Genomic DNA, 15,000 nt, shown 5'->3' with positions numbered 1-15,000 from the left:
GTGCACCTCCACTTCGTCGTTTTCTTTGTGTGGAAAGAAAACGGGATTCTGAAAAGCAGGAAACTGTGGAGAAAAGAATTGTGAAATAGAAAGAAAGACGAAGACATCAACTTGGGTGGAAAATATGTAAAATCAAATAAAAATGTAATGAAAATCTATTATCCCAAAAATCAAAATTGGACTGCCATTGATTTCCTTGAAGGAAAGAGGAAGATTGTAAAGATGACAGAAAATAAAAATGAAAAAAGAGGAGACAGGAAGACTGAGAAATAAGAACAATAGGAAGAAAGAGAAAGACGTAAGAGAGAGAGAAAAAGAGAGATAACATATTAGCAGAGAGGAAAGAGAGCAAGAGAATAAAGAGGAAAGAAGAGGACAGAACTGGAAAAGAGGAAGAAAGGATAATCAAGGAGAAAAGAACTTTAAAGAGGAAGAAAAAATCAAAAGAAGAAAAGAGTAAAAGAGGTAAGAGAAGAAAAGAGTAGGTGGAAGAAGAGAAGGAGGTGGTGGAGGAAGAAGAGGAGAGGAGAAAGGAAAGGTGGAGCAACAGGAAGTGGAGGAGGTGGATGAGAGAAGGGAGAGGTGGGAAGGTAAGAAAAGAGTAGGTGGAAGAAGAGGAGAGATAAGGAAGACAGAAAGGAATGAGAGAAAGGCCGATGAGGGTGAGGAGGAGGAGGATGGAAGAAGAGGAGGAGGGGGAGAGGAGGAAGAGGGCGTTTGAGGAGGAGGAGGAGGAAGGGGAGGGGAGGAGGAGGAGAGGAGGAAAAGGGGGTTTGAGGAGGAGGGGGAGGAGGAAGGGGAGGAGGAAGGGGAGGGGGAGGAGGAAGATGAGGAGGAGGAGGAAGGGGAAGGGGAGGAGGAAGAGGAGGAGGAGGAGGAGGAGGAGGAGGAGGAGGAGGAGGAGGAGGAGGGACAAGGGACACGTAGAAGAAAAAGAAAAAAGAGGAAGTGAGAGGAGGAAGAGAAGACGGAAGAGGTTAAAGAAAAAAGAATTTTACTTAAATGAAATGAATTTCAGCCGTGAATGAGACGGTCGCGGTGGAGAGGGAGGTGGGGGGGCGGTGGAGAGGGAGGTAGGGGGGGCGGTGGAAGAGGGAGGTGGGGGCGGTGGAAGAAGGATGTGGGGGGGGGCGGTGAAAGAGGGAGGTAGGGGGGCGGTGGAAGAGGGATGTGGGGAAGGTGGAAGAGGGAGGTGGGGCGGTGGAAGAGTGAAGAGAGGAAGAAGTGGAAAGGATGAGTGGGAGAGAGGAGGGGAAGGGGAGTAGGGTGAAGAGAGAGAAGAGGAGGAGGAGAAGAGGAGGAGGATGTAGAAAGGGGAAGAGAAGTAGGAGAAGGAGGTAGAGAAGAAAGCAGAGGAGGAGGAGGAGGAGGAGGAGGAGAAAAAAATGAGATGGAAGATGAAGAAGAAAATGAGGAAAATGAGGATAGGGACATGGAGGAGGATGAGCAAGAGGAAGAAAAGGAAGGAGGAGGAGAGAGAGAAAAAAGAGGAAAAGGAGGTGAGAGGAAATTGGTGGGAGATGATCTCATAAAACGACCTCTGGAAGAGTCCGGAAGTCTCCAAGAGAAGGAGACGCTGCCGAAGAAAACTAAAAAAAAATTGCAGAACTCGAAAAAAAGGGGATCCAAAAAAGAATAGGTTTCTGAGGTTTTAAATCACACAGAAATATGAAAAATATGTTTTGAAAAAAAAAAAAAATCCTGAGAAAGAATAACCACACAATTCCGCAATTCTTTTAATGTTCCTATTGTGGTTGATACCATACCGTTTCACTCAGTTTAGGGAAAGAAAAAAAAATCCTTATAGCTGATACGTTTATCCTATGTGCTTGAAGTCCCAACCAAAACCAATCCATTAATCATAATACAAAAAAACAAACAAATAAAAGAAATAAATAAACAAAGAAAACGGGAGAAAATAGAAAACGGAATGAAACGAAAAGCGACGAAAGAAAATTAGACAAGACAAAGGCGACTGACGACATGACGTAAGAGAACGAAACTAAGAGGGAGAACAAGAGGCTAAGTAACAAGACTTCCGTTCTTTTGGAAACGAACCAAATAAAAAAAAAAACGAAGAGAAGAAAAAAAGTTAAACAAACTGGCATGACTTTCAGCCTCCCTCCTCCTCCTCTCCTCCTCTTCCTTCCTCCTCTCTCTCTCTGCTCTTACTCCTTCCTTCCTCTCTCTCTCTTCTCCTCCTCCTTCTCTTCCTCTCTCTTCTCCTTCTCCTCCTCCTCTTCCCACCTCTCCACTTTTTTATACTAATCTTTCTTACATTACTCCAATTCGTTTTCTCATCCTCATATTTCTTCATCCTTTTCTTCAATTCCTTATCTTCCTTCTTTGCCTACTCCTCCTCCTCTTCTTCCTCCTCCTCCTCCTCCTCTCCTTCCTCCTCTAACTCTTCGCTCTCCAACTCGCATCGCTCTATCTTATTCACAGCCTAAACGAAAATAAAAGAGAAAGAGGCAAACAGTTGTGAGAATGAACGAAATGGTGTGAAAAAAATAAAGACATAATATAAAGTGGGGGAGCACCATGGGGGCGGGAGGGGGGACGAGGAGCAGGAGGGAGAAGGAGCGAAACTAGAGGAGGAAGAGAAGGAAGAGGTAGATGAGGAGAAAGATGAGGAGGAGGAGGAGGAGGAAGATGAGGAGGAGGAAGATGAGGAGGAGAAAGAGGAGGAAGATGAGGAGGAAGAGGAGGAGGAAGATGAGGAGGAGGAGGAGGAGAAGAAGGGGAGGAAGATGATGATGATGAGGAGGAGGAGGGGGAGGAGGAAGATAAAGAGAATGAGGAGGAGGAGAGGGGGAAGGATGTAGATAAACTGGTAGAATTATGAGGAAAGAGAAGATGAGGAGTAGAAGACAGATGGGAATAATAAGAAAGAGGAGGAGGAAGAGGAAGAAGAAGAGGAGGAAGAGGAAGAGGAAGAGGATGTTTAGAATAAGGGGAACGAGGAGGAAGAAAAGGAGGAGTAGGAGGTGGAGAAGGAGGAGGAAGAGGACGAAAATGAAAGAAGAAAAAGAGGGGTGGAAGTGGAGGTGGAGGTGGAGGAGAAGGAGAAGGAGGAGGAGGAGAAGGAGGAGGACGAGGAGGAGGAAGAGGAGGAGAAAGAAGAGGTGGACGTGGATATTCAGGAGTATAAGGAGGAGGAGGAAGAGGGAGAGGTGGGAGGAGGAGGAGGAGGTGAGACGAGCAGGAGGAGGAGGAGGAGGTGAGAGGAGGAGGAGGAGGAGGAGGTGGGAGGAGGAGGTGGGAGGAGGAGGAGGAGGAGGTGGGAGGAGGAGGAGGAGGAGGTGAGAGGAGGAGGAGGAGGAGGTGAGAGGAGGAGGAGGAGGAGGTGGGAGGAGGAGGAGGAGGAGGAGGAGGAGGAGGAGGAAGAGGTGGGAGGAGGAGGAGGAGGAGAGGGAGTAAGTAAAGGAGAAGGAAGAAGATGAAAGGAAAAAGGACATGGAGGGAGGAAATGGAGGAGAAGAGAGCAAAAAGGAGGAAGAGGAAGAGGAGTAAGGGGAGAAGAGGAAGAGGAAGAGGAGGAGGAGGAGGAGGAAGACAAGCACGCAGTTAAGCAAACACTCTGAGCAACTAATTTCCCCAACTTCTCTCCATTGTGTCGTTGAAGGGGGGGGGGTAGCCGAAACAAAATCGAAGAGAGATAAGGAGAGATAGAGATATATAGACGAGAGAGAGAGAGAGAGAGAGAGAGAGAGAGAGAGAAAGGGAGAGAGAGGAACTGAGACAGGTAAATAGATAAAAAGATATGTATATATGTACTGTATATGTATAATACATATTTATATATATGATATATATAATATATATGTATATATATATATATATATATATATACATATATAAATAGAGAGAGAGAGAGAGAGAGAGAGAGAGAGGGAGAGAGAGAGAGAGAGAGAGAGGACACAAGTATTAAGTATTAGCCAAAGTTAGCCTTCATGTAGTCTCTGTGTAGCCGAAGTAAAAAAAACTAAGACGAAGACTCAGCTTTGAAAGGTCAAATTTGAAAAAAAAGTTGAGAGAAATGCCTTTTGTGTTGTTTGTGACTACGTAACTCTATGGAGAAGCAGTGGAAGAATTAGAGGAGAAGGTGGAGGAAGAGGAAGAGAAGGAGGTGGTGGAGGAAGAAGAGGAGAGGAGAAAGGAAAGGTGGAGGAACAGGTGGAGGAGGTGGAGGAGAGGAGAAGGGAGAGGTGGAGGAAGAGGAAGAGAAGGAGGTGATGGAGGAAGAAGAGGAGAGGAGAAAGGAAAGGTGGAGGAACAGGAAGTGGAGGAGGTGGAGGAGAGGAGAAGGGATAGGTGGAGAGGTAAGACGAGGAGGAAGAGGAGAAGGCGGAAAGGAAGGATAAAGAGGTCAAAAAAGAGAGAAAGAGAGAAAAGGGGGAGCGGGAGGAGGAGGAGTAGAAAGACGAGGAGAGAAGGTGAGGTAGAGGGAGAGGGGAGGAGGAGGAGGAGGAGGAGGAGAATGATGGTGGTGGTGATGGTGACGGTGATGGTGATGAGAGGAAGGAAAGGGAAAAATAAGGGAGATGATTGCGTCGAAATTGGGGGGGAGGGTTGGTGGATGAGTCTCTGTTGGTGGAGAGAATTGGTGGAGAGGAAGATGGCGCCGATCTCTGGTGTTGGATCTTGGAGAATTGGATGAAAAAGGAGGAAGAAAGAGAAAGAGAGAGAGAGAGAGAGAGAGAGAGAGAGAGAGAGAGAGAGAGAGAGAGAGAGAGAGAGAGAGAGAGAGAGAGAGAGAGAGAGAGAGAGTGTGTGTGTGTGTGTGTGTGTGTGTGTGTGTGTGTGTGTGTGTGTGTGTGTGTGTGTGTGTGTGTGAGAGAGAGAGAGAGAGAGAGAGAGAGAGAGAGAGAGAGAGAGAGAGAGAGAGAGAGAGAGAGAGAGAGAGAGAGAGAGAGAGAGAGAGAGAGAGAGAGAGAGAGAGAGAGAGAGAGAGAGAGAGAGAGAGAGAGAGAGAGAGAGAGAGAGAGAGAGAGAGAGAGAAGAGAGGCAGACAGACAGAACAGTGAGACAGAAAGAGTCAGAGAGAGGCAGGCAGAGGCAGACAGGGAAAGACACAAAGGGACAGAATGTAAAGTAGACCACTTGCAAAAAGAAACTAACGAAGCAGAGCGCTTTCGTATATTACATCTTCAGTGCAAAAAGTACATGTACTACCACTTGGAAAAAGAAACCAACGAAGCAGAGCGCTTTCGTATATTACATCTTCAGTGCAAAAAGTACATGTACTTTTTGCACTGAGGGTGTAATATACGAAAGCGCTCTGCTTTGTTAGTTTCTTTTTCCAAGTGGTCTACGTTGCATAAGTGAACACATGTACCCGTGTTCTTAATAGCAAAGGGACAGAAACACAGAAAAAGAGACAGGCAAAGATAGAGAGAAAGAGAGAGAGAGACAGGCAAAGAGAGAGAGAGACAGAGAGAAAAAAGGGAAAGAGAGGAAAAGAGCTGATCCTCTGTCTCTCTATATATGGGATCTGACCAATGAAACTCAAGGACCACAACAAACGATCGTAAACTTATGACAAAGGACGATGACGACTGAGAAAGGGACGAATATTTCAGGAACCAAAAAAGAGAGTGGTAAAGAAGCGCGCGAGACGAAAAGAGAGCGATGGAAAAAGAGAGAAGAGAAACGTCAGGACCCGTGAAGGGGTCACGGTCGGGTGGGTCGTCCTTCAAGCATGTGTCCGCGTTCTTCGGCTGTTAAGAATTATTTGATTTTCTTTAGCCAGAATAAAAAAAATGAGGGAAGGGAAAAGAAGACAATATAGGAAATCAAGGAGGAGGAAGAGGAGGAGGAGGAGGAGGAGGAGGAGGAGGAGGAGGAGGAAGAGGAGGAGGGGGAGGAGGAAGAGGAGGAGGAGGAAGAGGAGGAGGGGAGGGGAAGGAGGAGGAGGAGGGGGAGAAGGAGGAGGAGAGGGAAGAAGAGGAGGAGAATGAGGAGGAGCACGATAAGGAAATGGAGAAGAGGAGCACAAGGAGGAGAAGGAAGAGGAGAAAAATTGGAAGTTAGGAAAAGGGGGTAAACGGAGAAGAAGAAAGAAAAACGAAAAAAAACCGAGCGAAAGAAAGAGGAAGAAGAAAAGGATGAGGAAGAGAAATAAAAAGATATATAGGATGAATGTGGCCTTGTTGGTGGTGGTGGTGGTAGTGGTGATGGTGGTGGTGATGATGATGAAGTAGAGAAGGAGGAGAAAGAGGAGGAGAAAGAAGAAGAGGAAGAGGAGGAAGAGGACGGGGTGGAGGAAAAGGAGGTAAAGGAGGAGAAGGATGTAAAGGAGGAAGAGGAGGAGGTAAAGGAGAAGGAGGAGGAAGAGGAAGAGGAGGAGGAAGAGGAGGATGAAGAGAAAGAGGAAGAGGAGGAGGAGTAGGAGGAAAAAATACGTGAAGAGGAAGAGGAGGGGAAAAAATAGGAGGTGAAGAGGAAGAGGAGGAGATGCTAGCAGAAGGAATAGTAGTAGGAGGTGAAGAGGAAGAGGAGGAGATGGTAGCAGGAAGAATAGTACGAGGAGGAAGAGGAGGAAGAGGAGGAAGAGGAGGAAATAATTTGTCCATGCATTTTCAATCTTGGTTCTCTTTTATCTTCTTTTCGTCTTCGTCTATTTCATCTCCACCATATTTCATCAATTTCCTCTTCTCTTCCTCTTCCTCCTCCTCCTTGTACAAACAACAACATCGATGTTTCTCGACATTAAGACCAGCATCTGTCTTAAGCTTCCTCCTCCTCCTCCTCCTCCTCCACCTCTCCTCCTCCACCATCAACTCCTACCTCTGCCATCACCACCATCAATTTCAGCAACTCCACTTGTCAATCTCTATAACCACTACCCCTTGTCAATCTCTACCACCACTACCACTAATACTTCTTTCAATTTTCCTCCTCCCTTCTGGTGTCCCCTATCACGTTAATCCTCCTCTTCCTCCTCCTCTTCTTCCTCCTCCCACTCCTTCATCCCCTCCAAGTACTGATCCTCTGCGTCCACCTCCACTTCTCCCTCCACATCTCCCTCCACGGACCCAGCCACCTTAGGACTTGCCCTTCCTCCTCCTCTTCTTATTCCTCCTCTTTCTCTTCCTTTTCCTCCTCTCTCTTCTCTTCTTTTTTCTGATTCTGCTCTTCCTTTTCTTTCTGCTCCTCCTCCTCCTCCTTTTATTTCTCTTCTTTCTCCTCCTCCTATTATTCCTCCTCTTTTTTTTTTGTTTCTTCTCTTCCTTCTCCATTTTCTCTTGTTCATAATCACACATGAGAACAATGGCGCAATTATGACGTCACTTCCTGTCCAAAAGAGAATTATGTCACCAAATGTAAAGAATGACGTAACATGACAATATATATATATATATATATATATATATATATATATATATATTCACACACATGAATAATGACGTAGCAGAACAATGGCGCATTAAATTAATGACGGAATAATGACGTCATACAATAGCGTTATAGAATAACGTCGGGATAATGACGTCATCAAACTATGACTTCACCGAACAATGTCTTGCAGAACAATGAATCAAAGAACACTGGCGTCACAGAATAATGACGTCACCGAGTGACGTCAGAGAACAATTACGTCATATAGTAATGAAGTCATAGAAGATGTTCATCACGAATAAAGTGTTTGTTATCGGGCGACCATGGGGGATTCAAAACGAGTTCGGTCCGTGGTCAGTACTCTACCCGCATCTCGGACATGTCATCTACGCGTCATAGGCGTGTCAGTTTTGTGTCGGACATATGTTCTCGGCACACATTTTGCGTCCCTTCCCTGTCTATTTCCGTTATCTGGACGTCATTCAAATATCATTTGATAAGATAATCTCAACTCAACGCTTCCATGTTTTATCGACTACCTTCGCCTTGTCTCGTCAAGTAATCAATCCTCAGTCTACTCGCCTTCTACCTCCACTTCACTGACCTCCACCCTCCACCTCCATCTGTTATCCACTCTCTGCCTCTTCCACCCCCTTCCCTCCATCCTCTTCCACCCCTCCACATCCCTTTCCCATCCCTCTTCATCTTGTACTCCATCTCCTCCATTCACTCCTCCTTCCTCCCCTCCTCCACTCCCTCCTTCGTATTCCGAGGTTCTGTGGAGGTTTCTTTGAATCAGAAGTCACTGAGATATCGGTCTGGGAGGAGAGGAAGAAGGAGGTGGGAGGAGGTGGGAGGGGGTGGGAGGGGATGGGGGGCATAGTGCCCTTTCAAGGAGGGGGCGCGTTACCCCCTTTCAACACGACACAAACACTCCCTTTCCCTTGAACTCGCGTCTGCTCATTCCCCCCCCACTCCCCCAACACCGGATATCGGATACTCGTAGCGTGGAGGAGGAGGAGGAGGTGGTGGAACTAGAGATGGAGGAGTAGGAGGAGGACATGTAGGGGAGGAGAAGAGGAGAGGAAGGAGGAGGAGAGGAGGAAGAGTAGGTGGGGTAGGAGTACGAAAAGGAGAGGGAAAGAAAGAGAAAGAGGAAGAGGAGGAGGAGGAGGGGGAAGAAAAGTAGGAGGAGGAATGAGAAGGAATGAGAAGGGAAGTAGTGGTAGTAGTAGTGGCAGAAGTAAGAATAGGAGGAGGAATAGGACGAGGAGGAAGAGGAAGAGGAAAATAATAAATGTAGGAGGAGGAGGAGCAGGAGGAGGAGGAGGAGGAGGAAAAAATGAATGTAGGAGTAGGAGTAGGAGGAGGTAAAAATGAATGCAGGAGGAGGAGGAGGAGGAGGAGGAGGAGGAGGAGGAGGAGGAGGAGGAGGAGGAGGAGGAGGAGGAGGAGGAGGAGGAGGAGGAGGAGACGGAACACCATCTTCGTCAAGAGGAAACAAAGACACCGTTTAGTCTCTCTGTCTTGAAAACCTCAACAGCGCAGTCGAAGGCGCCCTTCGAAGACTCAATCCGCGATTACGTTCTTCTTCGAGTCCTCGACCTAAATGGAGGTTCTCACCTTGAGCACTCAACCCACATGACGGTTCCTCTGAAGAACCTCAAGGTTCTCATCCGGGTGCCCGTCGTGGCGCAGTTGGTCCGCGCCAGGATTCGGCGTCTGTTCGAATCCTGGCCGTTGCTAACCTCGGACCTGAGGTGACTTGGTGACGTCATTCTGCGGTACGGTAACTTCCTCCAGGTGACGTCACGGCAGTGACATAACAAAGGCTCCTGTGTTCATGTATGTTGAGGTCCGAGCGGGTATCAGTCAAAAAAAAAAAAAAAAAAAAAGGGCGGGGGGTCTCAACCCTTACAGGATTTTCTTTAGCACCTTCTTGAAGGTTCCTTTCGAAATTTCGAACTCGCACACAGATTGCCCTCGAAGTCCCCAACCCGCACAGAAGTCCCTGCTATGTAGAGGCTCCTGTGCCTTTATCACCAAAGGAAGGCCTCTGCAGTAGTTCCTCTAGCAGTCAGTCCGAATCGATGTTCCTTTCGAAATCCTCAATCCTCATCGATGTTCTTCTATAAGAGCTCAACCCAGATGGAAGTAGGGTGAGGGAGAGTGGGTTCCTCGTCATTACGAAAAGACTTAGTCAGTCCGAATAGATATTCCTTTCGAAATCCTCAATCCTCATCGATGTTCTTCTACAAGAGCTCAACCCAGATGGAAGTAGGGTGAGGGAGAGTGGGTTCCTCGTCATTACGAAAAGATTTCCAAGAACCCAGTTCCTCATCGAGGTTCCCTTTCCAGCGCTCAGACCACACTGAGGGGCAATCAGCTAAAAGACTTTCATAACAAATGTGAACGAAGAATTATGAAACACGGGAGGAGAAGCACAACATGTCAGAATGTTTCGTTAATTCTCTTTTCTCTGCGACTGGGATACTCTTACAGAACAACTCTTCAGGTTCTCAACCTTGAGGGAGACGCCTCTTTCTTGCCTCTTTAAAGAGTACTTTTACGTTTGTGTATAGTGGGCTTCCCTCGTTAAGACCAGATAATTTCATTTGGTTGAAGGAGGGTCCATAAAAGAAATAAAACAATCTAGCATAATTTATATAATGCCTCTAATGATTCTAGAATTTTGATATAATCTTGGGAGCTTCCTGAAGCTGAATAAAATCACCTGCCGTCAGCTAGAAAGAAAAGTATGGCCTCCCGGACAATATTAAGAGTGTGTTCAGAGCCTTTGGTAGGGTGAAGCTCTTTATAGACTTTATTTTGGTTAGCGCCTAGGAGAAGAACCTCCAACATGAAGACCAGAGGTGATCTCAAGCTCTTCGCTCTAACGAGTCTCTTTGTGATGATTCGTTCTCGTTTGGATCGGGCGATTTCATTCAGATAAGGGATAGGATTCCTTGGGTTTAAGAAAACTCCTGGCAGACTCTTCGTCCCTCCCGAAGACTTCCGTCCTCAATATGTCCTTCTGGAAGCCACCGAAGACTTGTCTTCTCTCGATCTTTCTTTGAGAGGGAGGAGGTGGGGGCTGGGAGGTTGTGGGGGTTGTTCGAAAGAGCTTTCACTAATGAGATTTACCCCCCCATTCACCCCCCACCCCCACGACGGGCGTGGGTGGACCACCCCGGTGTGTGCGTGGGAGGTACGGGTGAAGGGGGAAGGGTGAGGTGATGTGGAACGGAAACAAGTGGAGAGGGGAGGGGGAAGTGGAAAGGGGAGGGGGAAGTGGAGAGGGAGGACGAGAATGAGAGGAGAGTGGGAAGATGGTGAGAGAGGAAGACGGGAAAGGTGATGGTGAGATAGGGAGGAAAGTGGGAGCATGGGAGGAGGGGGAAAGGGGAGGTGAGAATGGGTGGTAATTGGGAAGGTGAGGGTGAGAGGAGGGGGAGAGGAGAGGGGAGGGGGAAGGGGAGAAAGGGGGAGGGGGAGAAGAGGGAGGGGAGGGGGAGCAGAGGGAGGGGGAAGGGGAGACATGGGAAGGTGGGGGGCGTCATCAAAGTAGCCCAAGCTTATTGGAATCAGTTTATAAGACGAGGCAATGGAATTGCGTTTTGGGAACGCCAAAGGACCAGGTCATCAGCTTCGTCCTTGGGGGTAGGGGAGGGGGGGGGTTAGGGGGTAAGGGGGTAGGGGGGTGTCTGATTATAACCTAATGATCACATTCATCCGAGAAGGGATGGGTGGAGGGAGAGATGGATGTTCTGTGTGACCTCAGTTAATTGAACACTTTACCATTGTGACGTCATAAGTATTTTTTTTTGTGTGAATGCCGTCTGACGATTTTAGTTAAGTGAGCCGCTTAAGACCAGACCCCTCACCTCTCTCTCTCTTTCTCTCTCTCTCTCCCTCTCTCTCAAAAAAAAAGGTGACTGATTGCTCATCTCATCCATGTATCTATTCTTCATCCTTCAACATCGGTCCTCGGATTCCATTTTCTTTCCCATTTCCATTTTCTTTCGCTACAGACGCCTTTTTTTATCGTCAGATTTCACCATCTGAATTTTTTAGACGCCATGGTTTGGCCTGTCATACATCACATTAGGAGTTTAAGCTCATATTGTTTTCTATTTTTTTTTTTCAAAATTTATCTCACCTCTCTTACATAGCTATGTTTTCCCGATGTATGTACGTTTATGCATGTGTGCGTGAGTGCTGGTGTGTGTGTGTGTGTGTGTGTGTGTGTGTGTGTGTGTGTGTGTGTGTGTGTGTGTGTGTGCGCCAGCCCATGTGTGTGTATGTACGTGTGTATCAACACATACAAGTGTGTACCTATGTGTGTACTTAATATTTTCATTTATCTTCTAATTACTTCGTGCTACTGCAGTCATAAAATCATATTTAGTTGTCAGTGCAAATCTCTCTGGTGGAATGAAAATAAAAATTTTCTTTCAATTACGTCTTGTCTTCATTTTTTATTTACGTTTTTTCTTTTCTTCCTTCGTTCACGCTCTCCTTCCCTCGTCTTCTCTTCATCTGAGACTTGTAACTTAATATAAGAAGAAATAAAAGCAAAAGAATATTTAGTCATGTCGCCACTTCCAGAATATTTCGTTCAGGTAAATTCAAGAACTGCAAGTCTTGGCCGATCCTTTACGAAAAGTGAGAAAACACTTATCCTCGTTGTGCATATGACATTCATATTTCTTATTACGTGATTTCGTATGCGGGGATGTATACAAGGAATTACATTTGTATATAAGTTAAAGTATATGAATATGTATATGAATGTATACATATATATGTATATATACAATGAGTGTTTTTTAAGTAAATACCGTTTTAAAATTCCGCCGTTGTGGCGCTGCGGTCTGCATTTAGCGCATGCGCGTTTTGTACCGATATCTCTTGGCTAGCCACAGCCGCCATTACGGAATTATTTTATTGTGTTTAAGTTTGTGAGTATTTGAAATGCCTCCTTCGATTGAGAATGCCGCCGACTGTGAAATACGCGCCGTGATTCGTTTTCTTACTGCTAAAGGCGTGAAAGCGGCTGAAATTCATCGTCAGATCAGTGAAGTGCATGGAGAAAACATTATGAGTGATGGAATGGTGCGGAAATGGGTGAGAGCTTTTAAAGATGGCCGTACAAATGTGCATGATGAGGAACGAAGTGGACGACCTTCACTCAAACTCAAGATGTGATCAGATCATTTGGCTGGGAACAACTTGATCACCCACCGTATAGCCCCGACCTAGCACCTAGTGACTACCACGTCTTCCTGCATTTGAAGAAGCATCTGGGCTGTCAGAACCACGATGACGATGAAGATGTCAAAACGGTCGTGTTCCAGTGGTTCTCTAATCAGGCGGCAGATTTCTACGAGGATGGTATTCAAAAGCTGGTTGTACGCTATGATAAATACCTTAATATTGGTGGAAATTATGTTCAAAAGTAGATTACCGCACAGGCTTTCATGTAAAAAAAATGTTACGAAAAGTCTACTTGTTTTATTCTTATTTCAAAACGGTACTTACTTAAAAAACACGCCTCGTGTGTGTGTATATATATATATATATATTATATATATATATTATATATATATACGTATATATATACATATGTATACATATATATATATACATATGTATACATATATATATATATATATATATATATATATATATATATACATATTGAGCCATTGTGACAGGTTGACGTAATTGGGAGTAGGAAACACAGGAGTCTTAGTTTGAGATTGACTAGTCTCGCAGGTATGCTTGAAAAAGCATTCCTGCGAAACTAGTCAGGAATAAACTCAGACTAAGACTCCCGTGTTTCCTACTCCCACTTGCGTCAACCTGTCAGAATGTCTCATATATATATATATATATCTATATATCTATATATATATATATATACATATATATATATATATATATATATATATATATATATTGTATGTACGATTACATTATCGATATATGCAGAAAAAATATATATCACAACGGCAAATCATAATCTTGAGAGGTCCTAGGAACGAAGCCCATCGTCTTGGATACTGAAGACAGCAGCCCAAACATCTAGTAACAGATCATTTAAGCTTAACATGCGCACAAGAAACTACTGAGATGATGAAGACCATCACGGAAGACATCAACATAAAAAACACACACAGTTACACGCAAATTGAAACACACACAAATACACACACACACACACACACACACACACACACATACGTGATCCTTATCTTTCTACGTCAGTCTCTCACACACACAAACACACACGTAAACATTCATACTGATGTGATGCATGTTAGTATTTTTATACATTTTTGTGAATAGATTACAGCTGATTAATATATACTAAATAGAACGGAAATCAGACCCATTTAGGATTTGTTTTCATATCGTAATCAGGAATGAATAGACGATCATTCAAACTAAGCTCCAATGCCTTTTGAGGCAAAGCATTCGAGTAAAAATAAAAGAAATTTTGGTTTTGCAAAAAAAAAAAAAAAAAAAAAAAATAATCGAGTTTTTGAGAACTCAAATAAGAATAAAATTAATATGAGTATATTTTGATTTTGTTCAGCCCAGTTAAGGAATCAGTGTATTTTATTTTTTTCATTTAATTTTTGTTGTATATCTTATTTTTTTTAATTATGTCATCCAGTCTGTGGTACACTCACACTAAAGGAGTATGCAAAAGCGTGTGTACATTAATGTATACACACAAACGCAAAAAATGTACACATACATACACACTTGCGATCACATACCCACGCACACACGCGCACACACACACACACACACACACACACACACACACACACACACACACACACACCGTCATAAGTCAGATTAAATGATTGTTCTTGGTAATTCATTTTTGTTACTTGAGAACAAGACACGAGTAACTAGTAACGGTAATGGCAGCCCGGTAATGGTTATAAAATTATATTAAAAAAAAAATCAATCAGATCTCTTAAATATCACAAATCTACGTCGCTGAATACATCATGAGTTTGTCTCTGTAAACGTCATGACGTGACGTAAATGCGTACGTCACAAGTTTAAGTCCTTTTAAAGGTCTTAAATCCACGTCACTGAATACGTCAAAAGTAAGTCTTCGTCATTGTTCAAATTATGCATTTACGTCATTGTAAACGTAAAGAATCTACGGCATAGATTTACGTCATTGTAACGTCACCAGTGTACGTCAGCGGACTACCTGTATTGATTCTATAGATGCTTTGTATCGATCTGTAGTATATATTTTGCAAACAATTTCATTTAAATAATTTCCTTAGTTTCTTTGGGATATATAAATATTGTATCTGTTGTAGATGTATATGTACTATTGATTCCAGGTGTATAGCCTACAAATGAAAAAACTAATAAGAACATGTTTGAGGTTTTTATAGATATACGAAAAAATGTTTTGTAGTTTCATAATCAATTCATGTAAGAAAGATTACTTTTTGCACTTATAAAGGATTTGCGAGTAATTGTTTTTGTCTATCGTATCAGGTATTTTCCCTTACAAAGCCGACGAAGTGCTAATGTGAATAAAAAGATTAATCAATCGCTCTCCATTTTCAATTATGATGATAACTGGACGTATCGGTGGGGCTATGGAGATAAAAAAAA

General features: G+C 44.2%; 1 protein-coding gene across 7 annotated transcripts in view; it reads right to left on the bottom strand.

Moving 5' to 3' along the window:
• The window catches only part of LOC143025406 (uncharacterized), a 100,868-nt gene that overhangs the window by 68,460 nt on the left and 17,408 nt on the right, over positions 1 to 15,000 (bottom strand). The gene's annotated exons all lie outside the window — the stretch shown is intronic.

The sequence above is a fragment of the Oratosquilla oratoria genome, chromosome 5, assembly GCF_046742065.1.
Source record: "Oratosquilla oratoria isolate Oo_2021 chromosome 5, ASM4674206v1, whole genome shotgun sequence".
Lineage (NCBI taxonomy): Eukaryota > Metazoa > Arthropoda > Malacostraca > Stomatopoda > Squillidae > Oratosquilla > Oratosquilla oratoria.
Note: the sequence above shows the minus strand (reverse complement) of the source record. Positions and strands in the feature narration are given on the sequence as shown.